Here is a 21465-nt window from a genome sequence, read left to right as displayed (position 1 = left end):
GACTGTAGCCTGGCACAGAGCGTATTCGACGGTCACTCCAACAAGGTAGGCTTTATTTTCTGTTGTACTTACACAGAGAATACTGTGAAAAGTCTGCTAAATGTCAACAGGAACTCACGTGTTCTTGTCAAACGTATACAATAATATACTCTTTATACGTTTAAAGCCTTTAATATGAAGTAAATCCATAACTTTGTCTGGTGAACGAGCTGGGCACGTCTGAACTGGGCCAAACATAAATAATACACACCGACAGCAGCCCGCCTGCCTGGGTCACGTGCGCTGCGTCTTCAAGCAAGGGATTTGGCAAAAAGTGCGTCACACGTCTCTGTGAATGAAACTCCACTTCCTGCCACATTGTGAGCCGGCGTTTCCGCCTTCGCCGGCCCACTAGATCTACACAACATGCGTGCCGCTCGCTCCGGCTGCAGGGGGGGTGCCGTCAACACCATCGTGTTGGTCGCACGTCAGTGAAAGTCCTCCGACTCGTCGTGCCTGAGCGGAACCATCGAATTCAAACAGTGAATCCGAGGGAGAAAAGGTCCGGGGACGCTTGTGTTTCTGCGGCTCGACTGACTGTCAGGCGGCTAACGTGAACCTGGGAGCCGGTGATCCTCACAGGAGGTATTTGGATGACTGAGTTCACGTGTCGTCATATTTAAGTCAACACTCCGCGTGGATGTGTGTTGTTTTGTGTTCCGCATGTTCACTGTTTACATGTTTATGGGCCACATGCGGACTCTGTGACCACAACAGCTTGGTAACCCTCTACTGAGGTATTATAACCAATGTTTAAGAGCATTTTGTCCAGCAGCAGTTATCTGGGGCGTTCAAACAGCTGCACCATTGTTTACATTCAGTATAAATAGCTGTATGTTGTGATTGATATCCTCGGACACTCTCTCTTTGCTCTCACCAGCACTGATTTAGTGACATCAGTGAGAGTCACTCAGTAACATCTCATTAAAGTAGCAAATCTCCAGAGTATTTTCATGCATTCATTCTGTATTAATAGCTGACACGTTTTCTCAATGGTATATATGTTTAATGTTGGAGGGAAAACAAAGCTCTTTAAGATACAGCCAGGCCCTAACCCTAACCCTTCTCAGAGGGGAGATTCAGGTGTTGCAGTAGCACAAGGACAGAAGTAAATATAGGTGCATAGAGAAACCTGAAAGAGTTAAATGATTGCAATGATTTAAAATTTCAAAATCACAAGTCAAGAGTGACATAGTGTGTCAGCAGTAACAACAAAGCCCCTGTGTGTGGTTATACGATGTGTATATGGTGTCTCTCTGATTCAGATTGGATGGTATAAAGTTTTGCCTTTTGAAAAATTAGACACTTCTGGGGTAATTGTCGTCTGTGTTGTTGCTTTGAGCAAGTTCATTTTCATATTCAGTGTCTGTGACAGTGTGTTCTTTGTGACTACTAGAAATATTATCTGCTAATATTGACCTATCAAAGATATATTGGTATCTGTATATGTGTATATACATAATGCAGAAATAGACCCTTTCTCCCAATGATATGTACTGAAACAGTAAATGTTACTTGGAATTTATTGTTTAACTCTGAAATATCCTTGATTACATGTCTTTGTCACAAGTGTTTGAAAACAGCAGGGGGGGCACTGCAAAAAATGTAAGGTATATTTTGTATATATGGAATATCGGCTGATAGACAGTATCAATATCTGATTTTTTTCTACTCCCCAGTATCAGTATTGGGCCCAAAAGTTATGTATGGATCAGGCTCCAGTACTACCACTGAGTTGTAGTAAAGTAAGACATCACGAAGTCTCACACAAATGTTGAAACTGTTATTTGAGAAAAACAAGTTTTTTTACCCAAAGAAAAACATCATGAGGTGCATATACCAGTCTGATTTACTCTTCATTTAGGTTCAGTTGCATTATCTTCAGTTTAATACACAATTACAGTTTATTCAAGTTTAAAACTGTGAGACTAACTGCCGACAGGCCATTTTATTTCTTTCTGTTGCTAAATCAGTGGCTGGATTGGGAGAGTTACCTTAATTGGTATTCTTACACAGTCACCAATTACCTGTTCAAAAATGTAGTCAGTAACATTATCCCAGTATCATCATATTACAGTAAAATAACTTGATTACTTTCTGTTACTTTTGGATCACCTCAATAACAAAAATATGAAACTAATGAGAAAAGAGAAGAGAGAGAAAAAAGAAATGTCAATAAAATGACCTTTTAATTAATCTCAATGAGAGGTGTGTATTCTCTAAAACTACACACTGTATGTAGCTGTAATCTATTACATTCATGTAACTTTCACAGGATACAATTACCATTTGTTTGTATCCTAATTACGTCATCCTGTTAGATCTATTCTGTTGCTTCCCAAGCCTGGTTATTGGCGATGATTCATGAATCAGTGAGTAGTCCCGGGGCTTTACACGGAAACCTTTCACTTCTAGTTTAGGTCATTGTTACTGTGCCTGGTTACACATTGATGTCAACAAACAACAGTTGAGCAAGCAGTGCTTAAGTATTTCTGTGATCATCTGCATTAATGGCTTATTGCTAATTTGAAGAGCTAACGGGTGGGAGTGTTTTGTAATTGTTAAATGGCTAATAGCTGCCTTACTGTTTTCTAGCATGCAGCTCCTTCTTTCTTCTGGCTTCCTTTTTCCCAGCTTTTCATCATTTGTTGCATTTTATTCTTCTACGACTCTCCTCATCTTGTCATACCCCCAGGTTCTGCAGATCAAAAGTCTGGACAACACTCCCCAACTCTATCCGCCTCAAAAAAAATCGCATGTTGCCCGCGAGCACCCCCTCAACACCTCTGGCTCTGTTCTCAACTTGTAATCACTCTCTGAGGAGGATATCCATTTCCACACCAAAGCCTGGCTGTTGGAACTTAGTTCAGACAAATATGATAATTGTCTCCAAAAGGCCCGAAGTCTGACATACTTGATTTTTCAATTCTTGTGCCTTTTTCCCCCGTCCCATATTTTTGTTCCTCTGAGCTTTCTGAAAAGCTTTGAATGTTCACCATATGGATGTAAAATCTAAAACAGTATTCCCCTCGTTCTCTGATTCACTCAGATAGGAGGGGGGCCTCAATCAGAATCCTTCAGGGACTTTCTATAAGTGAGCTATTTAACCCAGAGCCAGTGACGGCATCGATAAAAAATGCAAACATTCTCCATATTTATTTTCCCTCCACCTCCACATGTCCTCTTTGATGTGACCTCCGTTTTCTATCTTGGATGGCTGTGAGTGTTTCACAAGGTACTCATGTATATTGCAGTCACCTGGGACGTGAAGGAAGTGAGAGGGGGATGGGGGGTGAGTAAAGAAGAGGGATTTCACCTAGCCTTTACCAAATGGTTGATGATAAGGTCCTCTTTACACAGGCTCACGCATTACAGGCACATCAGTCACCTTAACAGCTGGTGCAGATTCGTACAATGTTGTGTCGCCATTTAACAGGTTTAAATGCCCAAACTCAATTTTCTCCATAAATTATATTCTGCAAAGCGTAATATTCAAGCACTTGCCTTCCTTTAATGGAGTCATGATGTTCTTTTAATTTTTTCCTTTCCTTCATTGTGCTCCTTGTGCATATAAAAGTAGTCCAAAGACTATGGCAATGGGAGCTCCTGTCTCCCACAGAAAAACAAATGTAATTCTGCGTCTTCTTGACATCACGTCACCATGTCACATGCTTGCATGACTTTTGCCTTCATACATAACTGGAAACTGAAAACATGACAGAGCAGAACGGGGACACAGTGAGCAGTGCTCGCTCAGGCATGTGGGAGCTGATCAATCAGAGCAGATTGGATATTCATTAAGGGGGCCTTAAAGAGACAGGACCTAAAACAGAGCGCCTCAGACAGAGGGTGAATACAGTGCTGCAGCACTCTCCTTAAAAGCCAGCCTCCAATTATCTAAATGCTGCGCAGGTTAGTTGCTTTTCCCATGTGAGCTTGCAAGACACTCAACATTACAAAACTGTGAAATAAACATTATATTGTGTTGGAATATTTGTACGTTTTTAGACCGGGGATGAGGACATCAGTGCCATGCCTCTCTATCAGCCAATCAGGATTAAGTGTTCTCTATGGCTGCATCGTATATAGTGTTGACCTTTTCTGTACTTGCAGAATAACATTTAGATAACACTGAGCTGTCTCAGCACATCTGCAGCCTCCCCGTCTGAGCTCTTCCCTCTTGTTTATTTTCTCTGCTCTAATGAATAGTTTCATTATAACCCGGGGCACAATCAAGCTCAGCTCATCTTTAAGATCCATGTCGAGACACAGGAAGTACAGCGTCCACTGTGGCGGGGGGATGGAGTCATGGCTAGATTAATAACAGAGCGGCAGTGACCGGGTGAGTAGGCGCAGACTGCAGGGACTGTTAATGAGGCGTGTCTATAGTGAGACTTGATTGCTTGGGAATCTTTTGGTGAAACAGGAACTGAAGAATGAGGAGTAACAGGTGTTTTGAAGAAAATGAGGCGCACACATGTTGCAGCTCCTTTGGTTATTATCAGATCTTGATACCAACTGCAAAATTCAGTAAATAGTTTTTCACTGCGTAGCACTCTACAAAGAAAAAAAAGTGTGTGTGTGAGTGTGTTAGTAAGCCTGAGGCCATTAAAAAACACACTCGGCCTAGTGAATTTGAACCTGTCCAGAGGACAGAGATGACTTCATCATTACCTCACCCTGCTCTGCTAGAGGACTTATCAAAAACATGTGGCTCCGCTCTACCAGCACACTGCAAATTGACTTGAGTCTTGGACTCGATGTTTTTCCTTTGTTAGAGGATGTGTGTGTGTGTTTGCGCGCAAACGGGCTTCATTTTATTATCTTGGATTTTCTTGTCTCTCTCTGGGTTTTGACTTCATCTGTCATTCATTTGGCTTGTTTCAGCTTGTAGCTCTGGGTTTGGTCGTACTGGGTCGAGGCCTGCTGAGTTGGACTGGATTATAAATCGTGTCTGAGCACTTGAGGTTGTGTGTACGTGTCTGTTACGCCCAATGAAATCAGATGATAATCATCACAGCGATAACCTTTAATTTACCATATTATTACACAACCGTACAATGCAGTGCTAGTGTTTTGATTTGGGCAACTTTGGACCCTATATGTGTTACGGAGTATTGATATGACAGGTGGCCAATTTTTACATATTGCACCTTTTAAAGCTATTGCACTACTGTAATTGGTGAGCTAACATGCTAGTCAGCTTAGGGAATGCTAATGTTAGTCAGTCTATTGCTCTCTTCTTTATGTTTTCTCTTTATTGTGCCGTTTACTCCTCCTGGCATATTGTTTTGAAAATTATTTCATTCAATAGAGACGTTTATTGAAGTCAGAAAACAAAACTTTCCGTTAGCAAATTGCCAGTTAGCAATCTGAAGACATATTTTAACCAACATTCTTTTGTTTTTTTGGACCACAGTTTGTCCAAATATTATTTAAATTGCAATATGACCGAGAAGGCAGAGGGTGCAATTTTTGATGAAGGTAAATTGTCAGGATTATAATCGTGTACTGAAGCGCTGCAGAGATGACCTGACCCACAAATCTTGTTTTGCAGATGTACATGTTTGTTTTGCATAGACACGAACAAATGTCACATCATCATATTTTTGATAGTTTATTCAGCGAAAAGGAGAATTGTGATGCAAGAATGATTATTCCCCTTAAACATGAATCATATAGCAGTCACAATACATATAACACAACTCATAAGCCATAATTGCTTCTTAATTTTGGACTCTTTGGCCCTCTGTACCCTCAAAGGTCAGTTGGGCTAAGGTATTGTGTTCTTGGTGAATCCCATATTCATGGCGATTTCAGAGGAAATCATTAATTATGCTTTTAAATGTTGCTGTTCTGCCAGCCGGCTTGACCATACTTTAAGTCTAAGACCCAGAGTAAAAGAGATCTGGATGCTGGAAAAAAGCTCCTTACTAAGAATGTTTGGTTGTGACATGGTTACTATTTACCCTTTTGAGTGCTTGTTTGTTTAGTTGTTGGCAACTGAGACGAATGTCATGTTGGCTATTTTGATAAAGTTGCATTGAGCTGCAGTGTTGATCTGCAGCTTCAGTGATTTATTTTTTATGCTTTGTCTGACTGAAGGAGCTAGGCGAAGCTGAACAGTCTCTTGTTTCATTCTCTTGTGTGTCCACAGTCAGGGTGCTGTTTGATGTGATACATGTGTGGGCTGGGTGTTTAGATTGCAGAGTTGTTTGGTTGCCAGACCCAGACGTCCCAAGCGGGGTGGGGTTAAAATAACCTTATTATACACTTGTGGGTGGATGAATTACTGAAAGCATCCGGCCTGACGTTGTGTACAGTGGACTTCTGTATGACTTGGGGAAGTGTGTACATCCATATGTGCGTCCGTCTGCCATCACTTTGCATGTGTTGATATGTACATGTGTGTCTATTTTACATTGGGTTCATTATATGTTTGTGTTGTGTTTGTGTGTGAGGGGGCAGTCGCAGGCAGAGCTCGGCCCCGGCCAGCAGTGGGTCTTCCCGGGCAGCGGGAAGACGTTTGCATAGATATTAGAGTGGAGTAACCATGGCAACGGGGTCAGCCTCTGACCATGGGAGAAGAGGAGATGCCAAGTTTTGGGCAAAATGAGCTTTCGAGGCAGACAGCGGCTCTTTTGATCCGCGCTGCCATCACCCCATTAAAGTGTCTCTGTGAGGGTCAGACATTTGAGACCAGGAACGTTTATGGTTGACGTGAGAATGTCGACTCTGGTGGACATTCATCTGAAGTGTTCATGAATGATGACACTGAATAATCTTTGTTGGAATCACACTTTTACTAGTCTGGAGTTTATGAACTTGCAGATGTGAGCTGAATATCAACAATCCAGTCATGTGGAAATACCAGTAATGTGGCCTTTTAACATCAGATGGTTATGATTATATAACCAGAGCAGTCTATTGATTGTCTCTCCGCAAAGTTAGATCCCTGAAGGCTCGACTCTGTGTAATCATTAATCTAAAATGTTGATTTTACTTTTAACGACCAATGAAATGCTGCCATTGTGAGCAGAGAGTGTGCTGCCACTGTTTGTGTGTCGGCGGGGGGGTCGGGGGGGTGCACCCCAACTACTGTGCCCCGAGGGTCTGCATTAATATGGAGATTAGATTAGAATTCTTCCAGGTCACCTACTCAATTAACTGACTGTCATTTTGCATATTTACAGGCAAAGGAAAAATACTATATGTACAGTGTTTGACCTCATTAGCCAACGTGAATCCATTCCTCACAGTGTGTTCACGTGAGGTTCATTTATAGTTTTGTGTGTGTGTGGCCATGTGAGGACCTTCTGTGGATGCCTCCATTATAGGTGTTGATCCCTTTGCTGTGGGGAGACCTGGAAGGGATGCCCTGTCACTATTTCTGAGCTTGATGGAAAGCCCATGTGTGTTTGTGTGCACCAAATCTAAATCTAATGATACTGCCTGGTCTTCCCTTTTCTTTTCTTTTCTCTTCTTTTCCTTTCGTTTCCTTTATTTTTCCCTATTTATCTGATGTTTTATTACCCTGCTGTAGAAGTCCTGCAGTGCAACATAACTCTTCTATACATACACTTACACACACAGAAACACACACAGCTTCAGCCCTGAATCCTGCTGTGACATTCAGCTCAGACGGTGTTCTTTGTTCTTTCTGCGTGACTTTCTCTGAGAGCGCCCTTTATCTTTTCCTCATTGTATAGAAAGATATATCACTCTGTAACCTTTGTGTAATGATCGTGCTGGTTTTCAATGAGCATTTCGAAAAAAGGCACTCACCTGAGTTTTTACTAACCATGGACACAATAGGTAGATGCTAGTACTGTGCAGGTGATAATATGATAAATGTGGTAGCACTTTTCTGCTGGTTGACCACCAGATTTATACATTTCTGAACACTAGCAGATCAGATAAAAAAAATAATTTTTGTTTTTGAAATTACTTTCTTACAAGCATGTGCTTAGATTGAAACGAAGAAAAACATTAATCAGCACCCTTATCCCTGTTAACAACCATTTACATAAATAAATTAAATTCATATTTGTTATTGGTTGCACATAAAATATGTCCTAGTACACCTTAACAATTGAATCCAGTAAATGAAAATATGCGTGTGTATATGTGTTTGTGTGGTTCTGTGTGTGTTTGTGTGTGCATTTATGAAATTTTGTTGGCCTCCAGGAAACATGCTTTATTGCCTCACTGACCAAACATCTACATTTACCACATCATCTGCAACTGTTTTATCAGGCACACCCATGCCTCGGTTCCTGTTTGCGGACTAACACGCACACACACACACACACACACACTCACACACACACACACACACACACCCCACACACCCCATGGTATTGTCACATCACACCCCCAGTAGCAAATCTCTGTTGGCAGCACTGAGTGTATCTGGCTGCTGAGTCCCGGTGTTGTTGTGGGTATGTACTGTGCTGTCCTCCTGTCCCTGTTGTCTCGTCTCTATCTGGGTCAGCTTGTGTCCTATACAATGATTCCAGGCCTCGCTGCCACTGAGCTAAAACACTGTGTCAGCACTTCCTTGTGCTGTCTTAATGTTGTGTTGTGGCAGTTATTTGTTGGCCTTAGTCATGGTTTTTAATTGATTTAGTGAGCTTTATTCAGAGGTGTGTGGTGGTCGGGCATCACGAGACCTGACATGAAGCCAAATGTCATCTTACAAAAGAGTGTTGTTGCTTTCATGGAAGACAAGAGTGGTTACTCCTGTTTTGATCTTGATGCCATCTGAAATACCACAAACTCAGTACTGTGGTAGCACATGTGCACTTTTAGCACGTTGACTGAGCTGGCCATAGTGGCTGTATTTAAAGTTACAGTGCATCATGCGAGTGGTGGATCGTGAGCCATGTGTGTGGTGACACTGGATCTGCAGGACCACCGTGGTGCTAATCCACGGTATGTTTATTTCTTCTCGTGCTGGATCACAAATAGTCATGCTACCCTTGTATGTGTTTATTCAGTAACATTTGTCAATGTGACTCCTCATCCCTGCACACATAGTTGTGAATACCACTCAGTAGGGCTTTGACTCCGAACTTCGTTATGCGAATATAATTTGAATATTTACAAAAATAAAGATATTTGAACGAATATTAGGCAGCCCTTAATATTCAAACCTGTTATGGGCATTATTTTTTGTAAATGTGTTTGCTTGTAAACGTTTTCAATTCAGATTCCGAGGCTTTTTCACGCCTAGTGAAGTTGTGAATCGCGAGCTCATTAGCAAGGCTATTATTGGTCATCTGGGCTCCTGTAGGTGACGTTAGGATCCTGGTTAGCGCCTATTTTGTATTACAGAACAACTCCTACAACAACTACACCTGAGGAGTTCGGAATCTACACTCCAGACCATCTGAAAAGCAACGTGTGGCGCTACTTTGGGTTCCCAAAGGAACAGGGAAAAATCACAACTAAGGGCAAAGTGATATTTAAAATATGTAGGACCAAACTCACATACCACGCGACGACCAGCAACTTGAGAGCCCACCTGTCAACACTACATCCCGGCAAGCTGGAAGAGGAGGAGGGGTCTGACTTTTAATAAAAATGAAAAAACAGTTGTGTGTTTTTCTCATATACTTATGTTACTGTACAAGCCAGCTAGCATTATTAATCAAAAGCGGTATTCAATTGTAACCGACCAGTAACATAACTCTGAAAATCTTGTTTATTCATACACTGTCGCAGCAGAAGCAAAAACTAGTGTCCATGGGTCAGGGCCAGCTGATATATCCTGGTGACTTGATGTGATAAAAATTACAAGGACGGAATATCATAAGCTCATAAACCTCCAGTCTATCTGCAGGCTGACAGGTAGCTGTCAGAGTGTGAGGCTCTGGCAACTGAAGACACCAATGAAACCATTAACAAAATGGCAGACTATTAAAATACTAATTTCATGACATGTTCAGTCTATATATGTCTGTTAAGGTAGTCACAATGTCAGATTAGGAGATTTTAGAGCCATAAATATTTGCTGTGACTTGGAAGAGACGCATTATGATACAAAGTGCATGCTGGCCTCGACCAATCATAGCTTGCTGCTTTTATGACCTGTGAGATGTAATCGGGATGGAGTTGCTAGGGACCAACGTTCGGGAACAAAAGTGTAAACAAACACTGTTTGTCGCCCTTTGTTTGTCCTGTCGGGCTGTTATCAGGCTGAAATTGTGGAGTCTATACCTGACATAACACAGTGAGTGTACGGGACTCCCTCCACGCCTGGGCTACCCTGAATCATTATCACCTGCTCCACGCCCATAGCTCCCATTAGCACATGTTACTGCACCGTAAGAGGTGTCGTTCATTATTAATCAGATCTGTATTGAGTATATATTCAACCGCAGATCTGTTATTTGTGGGCCCTGTTCTGTTCTTTGAGGTGACAACGAAAGCTGTCTTCTCACCTCAGATCTGTATTCAGGTCAATGTTTCTGCAAGACAGATCTCTCTACTGTACACACAGGAACAGTTTGTCTTCGCGCTGCACTGCTGTTGACGTTGCTGTGCGTCTCTGCCGGAGGGCCGATGTGTGTCATTAGTGACGCGTGTTGCATTCTGCTTGGCAGCCCCCCTGGGCATCTCAGAGCAGTCTGTTTGTGTGTGCTTGCAGTGTGCGTTGTTTGTGTGCATAGTACACAAATTGGCCTGTTTCTGTATTTGGAGTGTTAACATTTTGATGTGCAACCAAGTGAGCTCCCTTTGGATTGTTTGCTTTCACTGCCCAGTTTCTGTTGTTGTACACTGTAAATGTTTATCTTATTACAGTTGGGGAATCTCATTGTGCTTTTTATTGCATTGAAACTGAGGTTTATATATGTTTTTAGGCCCTAATATTAAACTTAAGACTCATTTTTTTCCTTCAGAATATTTTGCCCAAATTATAAAAATAAAAGCTCAGGTAAGTCTTATGGCTGTGTGCTGTGCATCAGGCTTCTCCATCTGTTTCTTGCTCACACCGGCTGTCACTCATCCTCTCCAGCTCAGTGGTTATATTATTTTCACAGTCGTCACCGAGGAGAACCTGCCGAGGCTGAGCAGAAATAAACAAGCTCATCATGTGATAACAGATTGCACACCCAGCGATCCCACCCTGCTACCAGTTTCAGTTACTCAAGTTACTACATCCTGGGCATTCAGATGGCAACACAGCCCTTCCGTTTGAAGGAAAGATCCACCCTAACGCATCTGAATATTGACAAAAGCTTTGCTTTCGTCAGACAGACCGTGTCAGGTAAACTAGTAGACAAAACAAATTGGTAGTACAGTTTTAATCAGACTGAAATAAAATTGAATTCTCAAATCCTCATTCATTTTCTGTGATTAATGGAAGGATTAATCATCAGACATTGAATAGCTTTACAACAAATGTTTAATGTGTGTTAACCCGCTTAAAATAGGATATTGACTCCATTCCTTTTGCCAGTCGATGAGCTGGCTTTTTTGTTGTTTTTTCTGGTGTGACATCATGAATGTGCTGGAAAACGGGCACTAGTACAAGCAGCATGGAGGCGAGTGACAATGTTTCAGTGGTTAGTTGTTATATCTGTAACTTCAGTTTCTCGTTCAATCTCGACCCCAACTGAGTGATGCTGGACGCTGCTTGAAAAGAGACTGATGGAAAAGTTTTGTAGTTCATAAAACATTATGACGTAGATGGGGACTTGTTTCAAGACCTCAAAAACATCTGGGAAAAAACCCATAATTTAATAAATTGGCTCCATTTGCCCAAATAATGCATTATCTATCCCTCTGTGGATGATAGTTCAACCACAACTGTAAAGGTTAATTTGAATGAAAACCCCCATAGTAAACGTGTCAGTTGTTTCTTCTTCGTTTCATTAAGTTTATATTATATCTGTTTTTCCTCTGAGTGTTTAAAAAACAGATTCTCATGACCAATAAACTTTCATCTTTATCAGTTGGATCACTGCCCACACACTCATACAGACTCCCAGAGTTTCCAGAGGATGTATCTGGTCCGAGTCATGGAGCGGTACCCTGCCCGATTTGTGTGGTGTCGTGTCGCATGTCTCGGACTCTTGTCGCAGGATGGGACGTCTGTATTTCCTTTACCTCAGCAGAGGAAATCAGTGGATAAGACCCATCTTTTGTTCTGTCATTCCAGGATGGTCACTGATAGCTTCGGACGGGAAGTCAGACAAACACAACGTGCGGCACAAGGCCATGTGATATCCCCTCATACCATGTTCCTGTGCCCTTTACAGGCCAATTACACAATGTGGCATTTTCAAGAGCAATTGTTGTGGATAACTTAGACGAGTGATGTCATCCGTCTTGTTGTCAAAGGGAGTGTGGTGTTGTGTGCCGAAGATGATGTCATCAATTTGAGCCTCGTTCTGGTGTTCCGGAAAAATGTGTTTCATGGCCTCCGGGACACGACAAGAAGTGGAAAACAATGACAAATAGGCTTGTGGTGTGAGTGGGTGTGTGTGTGTGTGTGTGTGTGTGTGTGTGTGTGTGTGAGTGTGTGTGTGTGTGTGTTTGTATGTATGTATTAATATTTGTGTGTTTTGGGTGTGTGTGTGTGTGTTGCAGTCCGAAGTGTTCCCAAGATGATTTAAAGAGAAGGATCTTTCATTGGAAATTGGGTTCGTAATTGTGATGACTCAGTTAAGTCTTTCTTCCGTCAATTGGGAACGTAACTACTGGGAATAAAACTATGTTTTTAACTCATACGTCATTGTGCCAGTGAAAAGTGGAAAGTTTTGTGTTAGTATTATTTTAATTGGCAGTGTAACTGCAGTGGGAGTCAGAGCTGGGCTAGACTAATAGATACGGATGTTGATTCACAATCAGCCACAGAGGGAAATTACAACTACATCTGAAATACACACACCTGTGCCTGTGTTTGTGTAATGAACCTCTGATAGTTCATTCAAAAACCGTAGTGTACAACAACAAGTTGTGGTTTTACGAGAGATTTTGTACACAAGTATCTCTCGGCCGTGTTTTTGTTACCTTTGGACGAAATCAGACTAGCTGTTTCCCCCTTGGTGCAATATTTGTGCTAAGCTAACTGTCTCCCAGCTGTATAGCTTTATACGTGGTGTAATGATGTGAGAGTGGTCTCATAATCTCATCTAACTCTCTGGAAAATAAAGTGAATAAGCATATTTCAGAGATTGTATACAGATCCTTTAGTAAGGTCATATTTGATCCTTTTGTTGACAAGGTTAGTTCTAGACTAGAGGGAGAGTTAAGTGCTAGAGTTACAATCGTGGTGGTGATAGTAAGGTTTAAACATGTTTTTTATTCGAATGAACTTTTACAGTTGATGTCTCTAGAGATTAGGGAAAGCTTTGACTTTAACTGATATGTGTGTCTGGTTATTACATGATTCCTGGGTCTGGCAGTAAGTTTCCTCTAAGAGGCCAGTTCAAGTTCACTGGCACTAAAATTTGCTTAAACCTGCCAGTTTGTGTGTTGGATACCAGTGGTCTATGTATTAAAAAACAATAGTTTAACTAAAACTAACATTGGACTTATTTGGTTGCTTGGATTCTCCAAAAGTCATACAGTAGAACTGGTTGCACTATGACCTTACTGTCTGAAGCAGTTTCCTCATCTATGGTAACTTCTTGGCTAGCTAGCAACAAAGCCAACCATCTGTCATGTGACTGAATGATGGGAACAAGCTTTTTATTTTTATTCTTTTCAATTTGATGGTAGCATTTTCTGTAACACTTTTACATGAGTGATTCTACAACAATCAGTTATCACAGTTACAATAACATTACTTGTGTCTGAGTACTTTCCACCATTTTTTTTAGTGCCCCAGAGGTTCTGGTGCTGTATGACTGAACACGACCCTTGACCTCCCTGAAGAGGAGTGTTTGTCCCCTCAGACTAATAGCGTTTCACATTTTTGAAAAAAAAACAAATGAAAACAATGTTTAATGTCATGTACTCTGCTTGAACTCAGCGGGGCTCTCTTCCTGTTAATACAGCTGTCTGGGTGATCTGTTCAGAATGGGTTTATAGAGTGGTGGGTGGGCAAGAAATGGACAAGTTAGGAACGATGTAATCTAGAAGTAGGTTTTCTGATGCTGTTCAGTCCTTCAGTCTAAATCTTGACCCCTCAGCTTAGGTATCGTCTTGCTACCCACAATTCTGCGTGACCCCAGTCTCTCTCTACTGCCTGTGTGTGGTGTTGTTTGTCCTCCAAACAAGTTGTTTCTTGGGTAGTCATCCAAATTGGATTATCATGTGTTTGGTTTAGGATGGAGAGGTTCCTGCTGTGTGAGTAAGTGTGTACTGAGACATGTGTGTCACTGCAAATGCCATACTAACATTACTACACTATCCCTAAAAAAAATCCACTTGGTTTGATCATTTTTCAAACGAATAAGCTTAGGAAACTGTAGGTTTTTTTTGTTTGTCTTTTGTAAAGGTTTTCACATTTGCAGTATTTACAGTCGATCTTTACTTTTGGTTTACTTTTGTTTCCATCCACAAGACAAACTCTTCAAGCCTGTGTATGAGTATACCCAACTGTTGCAGTGGAAAAATATCTGGGTAGGGGCTGCACATTGACTTTGTTTATGGGTGGGGTTCCCCTTGTGAAACGAGGTTGTTGGCAGTAAAAATTAAACACTGTTCTTTTTTTTGTGTGTATGTTAGGGGTTGGAGATGAAGTGGGGATGTTAATGACACAACACTGCTATCGGCTCACAAATTACCTCAGTGTTGTCTCGCAAAGATACAGTTGTTAACTGCAGAACTGGATTATAGTGCGCAGAGCTTGATTTGAATTACACCCACACTGTTGGGGCATCTGCGTGTTTGCACATGCATACTGTGTGCATGTGTGTGTGCTTGTGTGCAGGGCTCCAGACCTGAGCAGCTGTGTTTGTTCTTCTTTAGTATTAGTGACCTGCCTGTCTGTGTACTGCTGTTCCCTCTAGTGAAATCAGTGCAAGGAAAGGTCCCTTTTATTTACCTCACACCTGCGACTTCCTTCAGCTGGGCGTCATTTGGCAGATTTAAGCAGGCAGTACACAATTGCCCAGTTTCTGTAACCACTCAAGCACAGAAGAAATGGGTGGATAACACACATGAAAGCAACCATAAAGTCATTATATCTTAAAGATATTATATATATTATATAAAGTTTCTGCATAAAATTGTTTGAAAATGATTACACCTTTTGTTCTATATTTGGGTGAATTGTATACTTTTGTACACTAGATGCTCCAGACAATATTGAAACCCTGAGAAATCTCTTGACTTTATTTCAGGTAAGAGTACATTTCATGTGGCCCCCTGTTGCTTTAACTTCCGGGTAAATCCCTGAAACCTCAGAGAATGAAGAAGAAAGTCAGAGATTGAAATTTATCATGACATATATCTCTATTACATTACCTCATACATCAACATTTCCTGTGTCACATTAGATAGATGTTCATCATTAAAGGTGGTTGTTTAAAAATGAAGACAACAACTCCCATGATGCCGCACTACTTCCTGACATCATCCATCTGCGTGTTTTGTTTTCATTATTTTGATCGAGAGACATTCTCTGGCAAAAATAAGTTGGGATTATCTATATCGGTATATTAGACAGCCCTGGTTGGAAGTGTAACAAGTGACGTGCTAAGCTGACACTAGTAGCACATTGATGGAAACACACACACACATACCCACATCCCAATAAAGGAGAGTCAACAATAGTCAGATTAAGAGGCTTTTAGAGTGGACGACGGCACAAACAGAATCACAACATTGGAAAAAACTGCCGCCACCAGTTGCAAATTCTATTTCTCAGTCATGCAACATGGTTGCACCCTACTCATTTTAGAATTATTCAAAATAATGTCTCAGCTTTGAAAGAGACAGTTATGACTGAATACCAAGTAAAGGTGTAGTGTCTATAATGTTAAATATCTTTAGTATCTGCTCAAATTTGAACTGATTTACTGATTTCCTTTGAAAATGGCTTTACTAGCATGGGGTCAAGCAATGTCTGCCAAATTGGCATATTACGTCAGGAGCCAAACATTGTGCTTTAGCTCACCAGATAGCCACAACTCAGTAGTCGTTGACTGTCAGTCTGTGGCGATGTACGATGGCATCGTTCATTAGCCCAATCCTAACTTCAGTCCTACTGGCTGGTATGTTCCACCTCAGTTCACTTTACTTCGACATGCTGTAATTGCACCAAATTGAAGCTGAGGGTATTTGGGGAAATGGTGAAAGTAGGCTTGCACCTGTGTGCAGTGATTGCCTTATCAACCTGTCACTTCTGGGGATTTTGTGATGTTCACGTGGTATTAATTGAAAAGGTTGATTATCACACCTGAACAGCATTTTATAGAATATCATCTGTTGATGTTTCCTGCTGAATGAACACAGTCCTGACAGTCTTATCTGCCATCTGTTCTGTGACTGGTGTGAAGACAAACCAATTCCAACAGACACGTCTGCTTTTGCTTCAGGCTCGGCTGAATTGTTTTGCCTCTCTGTTCAGAATTTGACCCCTGCTCTACCTCTGATGTAAGCTCAGCCCGTCTTTGAAATTGAATGAGGAGAAGTGAGTGAGATGAGGACACAGGCAGATGAAAGGCAAAGTCACAAGTTACACAAATCAACTCAATAGCAGAAAAAAGGATCACCTGTCACCCCCCTCATACCTCTTAATAAGTTTCTGACCACCATGCTATCATAGAGTGACAGGGCTGAACAGACCGGACACTGCAACTCTCTAAACCCGTCTGACAGAATCAGAATAATGAGGTGTTGGGATTGTTGTGTAACTGTGGCAAAACTAACAAGATGGAAAGAAAGGTCCACATTCATCTCATCCCTTGACTTTTTTAAACTAAGTGGTGTCTCCTTAGGTCAAAACCTCAAGCCCCAAGGCCTGGAGGACTGTTTTGTCTATTACAAGTGACCTGAACTTCCCTAAACTAGCTAAAGCAAAAGTTAGTCACAAATAGAATAACATAATTTGTCTGGGCTTTATGTAATGAGGCCGAAGGGGTACCATGCTGTCACATCCAAACCACCACTGAGGCCACCACAGCGGTCAGCAGAAAAGGTTGTTATGTAACTGTGCTGGTTTGCCTTGTCTCACTGCATCCCGCCCAAAGAAAAATGAATTAGTATGTCTAGCGCAGTGCCTAGCCAAGCTAATGACACGAAGTGGAATCCATCCTGGTTGTTCCACTTGCTCTGCTATGGGTTATTACTGCTGCTGACACTGCTCATTTTCTCTGCCTTATAGTTAATAAACATGCCCTAGCTTTGGTTCCTGATAGTGTCGTTACAGTGTGAAACAAAGATTGTTTCGCTACCCGTGTGGCGATGCAGCAGCTAACTGATTTCACTATTAACCACGGTTTAAAACGTCACTGCACTCTATAAAAATAAACTTTATGGTATATAATTTTTTTAAGTAGCAGTGAGTCAAGGGATGGACTTTCAGTGCAATCTAAACCAACAGAAACCAAGCAGGACAACGAGCAATCCACTGTTTATAAATGAACTTATCTGAATTTATTAATTTCATTTTTACTAGAACTAAAACTAAAAGTCATTTTCAGTCAATATTTTGAACCATATTACTGAATTATTTCTGTTTCGATGGGCAGCAACTGTTAAAAAAAGCCCAAACCGAAGTACTCTGGCGCAAAATAGCATAAAACCTCTAAAGAGAAATATGTATTTTTAACTACCTTCCACATAAATCCCTATTCACTTTTACAATTAAAGGTATGATTTTCACATGTATTTCATGTAATATAACATAACACACAATGGACCCTCATGAGAACAGGTGCATGTCTTTTGATTCACCATAAAAGTACAATGTGATGTTATATTCTGGTACAAATTTGTATGGAGCTGAAACCCAAGGGAACGTTTCAAATTAGTCAATTAGTAAACTGATGGGACATTGACCAGATGATGCAGTGGATAAATCCTCTCATCAAAAACAATTTGTAGTGGTGGTTGGTGGGAACCTGGATAGGGACCATGACACTTAACTAGTGACTCTTATTGGTTGGTCCCTTTGTACTGTATTTTCCTGGCCAAAAGAGAGAAGAAGAAGCAACAAAAAACTGTGGAAAACAATAAAGGACTTGCATGAAAGATTACCCTATATGGTACCTTATGGGGTACGGTCTTAGCAGTGACATGTTGTGCTCCGGAAGGTGCAATTCTGGCTTTTTTCTCACGGTGTAGAGTATTTGTATTTCAGCTGACTATCTAGAGTAGACTATATAATCCCAGCAAAGGTACCATAAATGTTTCTCCAAGTTCTTCATTTCTGTGTGTCAAACTGACCTATAGACAAAGATGGGGTTGAAATGACTTATTGATGGCCAAGACCAATTTCTGAGCGACTTGATTTAAAAGTATCACTAAAGACTTCCTCTAATGTAAATGGACTTCACACACTGCTGCTCTCCGAAGAGCTTAAAGTTTTGCAGCTAGTCCACTTATTCACACGCAAAGCACCGGCCTGAATACCAGGAGCATTTTAGTGTTAGATTTAGTGTCTCTCTCAAAGATACTCTGACATATGGACTGGAGGAGCCAGTTGAAAGCATCAACTTTGTGATTAGTAAGCATTCTGCTTTACCTCCTGAGCCATAGCCACCCCACAAGTAGTTAATCGAGACACACTTGAAATTGAGACACTGATGCTGATGCCAGTTGTGAAGTGATCTCGGCACAGTACTGATGTATCTGGTTACAAGAAACTAGGTTTGCATAAGCGGTGGGTGCACAGATAGAAGTAGAGTCTGTAGTCTACTGAAGGTGTGTTGACACTGAAATTCATCCCTGGATTTGTCTGTCAGGCGTTCACCAATGAACTGAGTGATCTGCGGACCTCTTTATGCTTTTTATGCTGGCTAGAACGATCTGAGCTATGGAAGAATGTACGCTCCCCTGTCAACAAGCTTCATTCTTCTCACATTTCTCGTGGTCATTCTACACCTGAGAGCTGAGGGGAAATTCATTTTTCCACCTGCATTACCATGAAAAACATCCCCACCAGATTCAGCAGGTGGTTTCAATTCCAGTTCACCCAGCCAACCTGGACTGTATTTCCACAACTGCTCTGCCATCTGGGGCTTTTCACATTTCAGGTGTTCTACAACCTCTCGCGCAACTCGCAGAAGCACTTCCAGGCATTTTGCCTCGCAGTTACATAATTCTGACTGCACAAACTCACATTTTCAGCTGTTCTGCTAAATACAAACTAATTTCAGTCCCGTGAATCCAAGTTAACTTCTTTATTTGTCATGTGCACAACAGTTACAGGGAAACAGTCATTGGAAATTACATTTTTGATCTCTGGTCCTGTAAAACTGTGCTCAAACAATATATTAAAAGAAAATCATCAAAATCTAAGACAAAGGACTTAAATAAGAGCACAAGAAGGAACAAGATACTTTATGGAATAATGTGGCAATGCTTGGAGAGGAGAACTTCAAAGGATGTCACCTTTGTCTTTTTGCTGAGCTAAGTAGTTTCCTTTGTAATGCCTGTCTTCCCAATTCTTTGTGGTGACGTTGGTGTGGTAGGTGTGAATGTAAAGGAACTTAAAGTTTCTTACTCTCTCCACTGTGGCTACATTGATATTGATGGGGCATGTCTATCTCCTTGTCACTTCCTGTTGCCCAGGTCTCATAGCGTGATGACAAACTTGAAGGGCACAAAGGTACTGAATGCTGAACTTCAGTGAATAAACAACATTCACACATGTGTTTCACTGGTCCAGGTTGGAGAGGGCAGTGCTTTGCATGGATTAAGACAGCAGTCACATGGGTTTGCAAAGGGGAAAAAAAACTAATTGGCATCCGACGGTGAAGCAAATCTGCGTCTTGGCTTCGCGTAGAGTCCAACTTTGATGAATAATGACCGGCAAAGTCTTAACCCCAATCAACAACAAAGACATATGTGGGCTTGACCCCAGAAATGGACTCATAACCGGCAAACTGAGTTTCATGTGCATCACCCCCTACACTGCCCACATTTAGCACCGGCAGGCGATTTTCATTCGTCAGTGCATTCATCTCATGCAAGATTAATCACTTTATCATTCATGGTTGTGCAGTTGGTGCTATTAACTCAGTTTTCTGTAATTATCTTATATATAGATTTAGAATATTTTTTAAAGTGTTATTTTGGGCCAATCCCAAAATTCCCAGTAGCCAATTATCATTATAATGGAATGCAGGCGCAGCACCCTCAGCAATAACATATCTCACCTGCTATCAATAGCTCCCATGTTCTCCTACAGTGGGCCGTGCTCCCTGGTGTTGACACAGTTGGTGTTTGTGCAGATGACATTGATGACTATCAAGGGCAGACCGGCTCCCTCAGGCCGTCAGACCCTTTGTGAAGCCGCCAGTACAGCACGGAGGCACAGCCCACTTGGCGTAGTGGAAACTGCTGACCGCTGTGAGCTAGAACACACACATCGAAGGCCTGTACACAAACACATGTATGTGGGCAGTAAATGAGCCACATTCACAGATGGTAGGGGTTCCTGGAGTAAAGAGACTGCAGGGAGAGCATAATGACCACTTGGAAGACATGTCCAAGTCATTTCTTCAGTGTTTGCTCTTGGAAATGATTCATACTGTAAGAGAGGAAGATGGGCATTAACATTTCCTTTGGGAAGAAGGTAGTTGTTTACGAGATCATCTGTATCTCAAATGAGGGAGGATGGACTGTAAATTGGCCTGTACGGATAAAAAGACACCTAAGGCAGGGGATGTAAGGAGCATAATGTTTATCCCTTGATGGAAAAGAAAGATTACAGGTGTTTGTTAACATTGAGTATCTTCTCTTTGATTAGATCTTTTGAGTGTGTCAAATAAGCTGAATTACAGAGAGTTTTCAAGGGTGATGGAAACGTTTCAAGACCTCATCGTGGGAGCTGTACTCCTTTAATTTCAGGTTTTTATTTCACTCACTCCTATGTTATTTGTGTTTTTGCACCCTGGCATTACAGGCTTCAAAAAAACACAGACTGAGAAAATTATATTTAAAAATGAATGAATGAATGTGTCTGCCTCTAATTGTGACAGATTTCTTCACCTCAGACACATAATATGTCTCAGAGATTTAGTGGATGTCTTCAGCTGTCGCACAAGACTTGGATGCAGAAAGTAATAATGTGTTTGTGTCTGTTTTTGTCCTAGTTGGCGAGACGTCGTTAAGTCAAGCGGTCCCCTGAGGTAAGGATTTCATCACGCACCATTTCAGCTCCTGCTCAAGCTTCTTAAGACACCTGTTGATCGCATCAACAGCACAGCTCTGTTTTGGGTATTATTTTACACCATAGCTCAGTTGATGGGAAATAAAATGAAAAGAAGTCTGAAATCCAGTGTGGAATAGAGTTTTGGT

At 41.4% G+C, this 21465-nt stretch overlaps 1 protein-coding gene across 4 annotated transcripts in view; it reads left to right on the top strand.

The window, feature by feature from the left end:
- Positions 1–21465, top strand: part of add3a (adducin 3 (gamma) a) — a 112318-nt gene continuing 90853 nt past the window's right edge. For 2 of the 4 annotated variants that reach the window (XM_030418638.1, XM_030418647.1), the window contains exons 1-2: positions 407–624; positions 21261–21296. The gene's annotated coding sequence lies outside the window, so the exon portion shown is untranslated. Of the gene's footprint in view, positions 46–406; positions 625–21260; positions 21297–21465 lie in introns of those variants that run through there. The other 2 variants (XM_030418654.1, XM_030418661.1) reach the window with 2 other exon arrangements.

Source organism: Sparus aurata, chromosome 1 (genome assembly GCF_900880675.1).
Source record: "Sparus aurata chromosome 1, fSpaAur1.1, whole genome shotgun sequence".
Classification (NCBI taxonomy): Eukaryota; Metazoa; Chordata; class Actinopteri; order Spariformes; family Sparidae; genus Sparus; species Sparus aurata.
The sequence above is the reverse complement of the archived record's forward strand: the minus strand, read 5'-3'. Positions and strand labels throughout refer to the sequence as shown.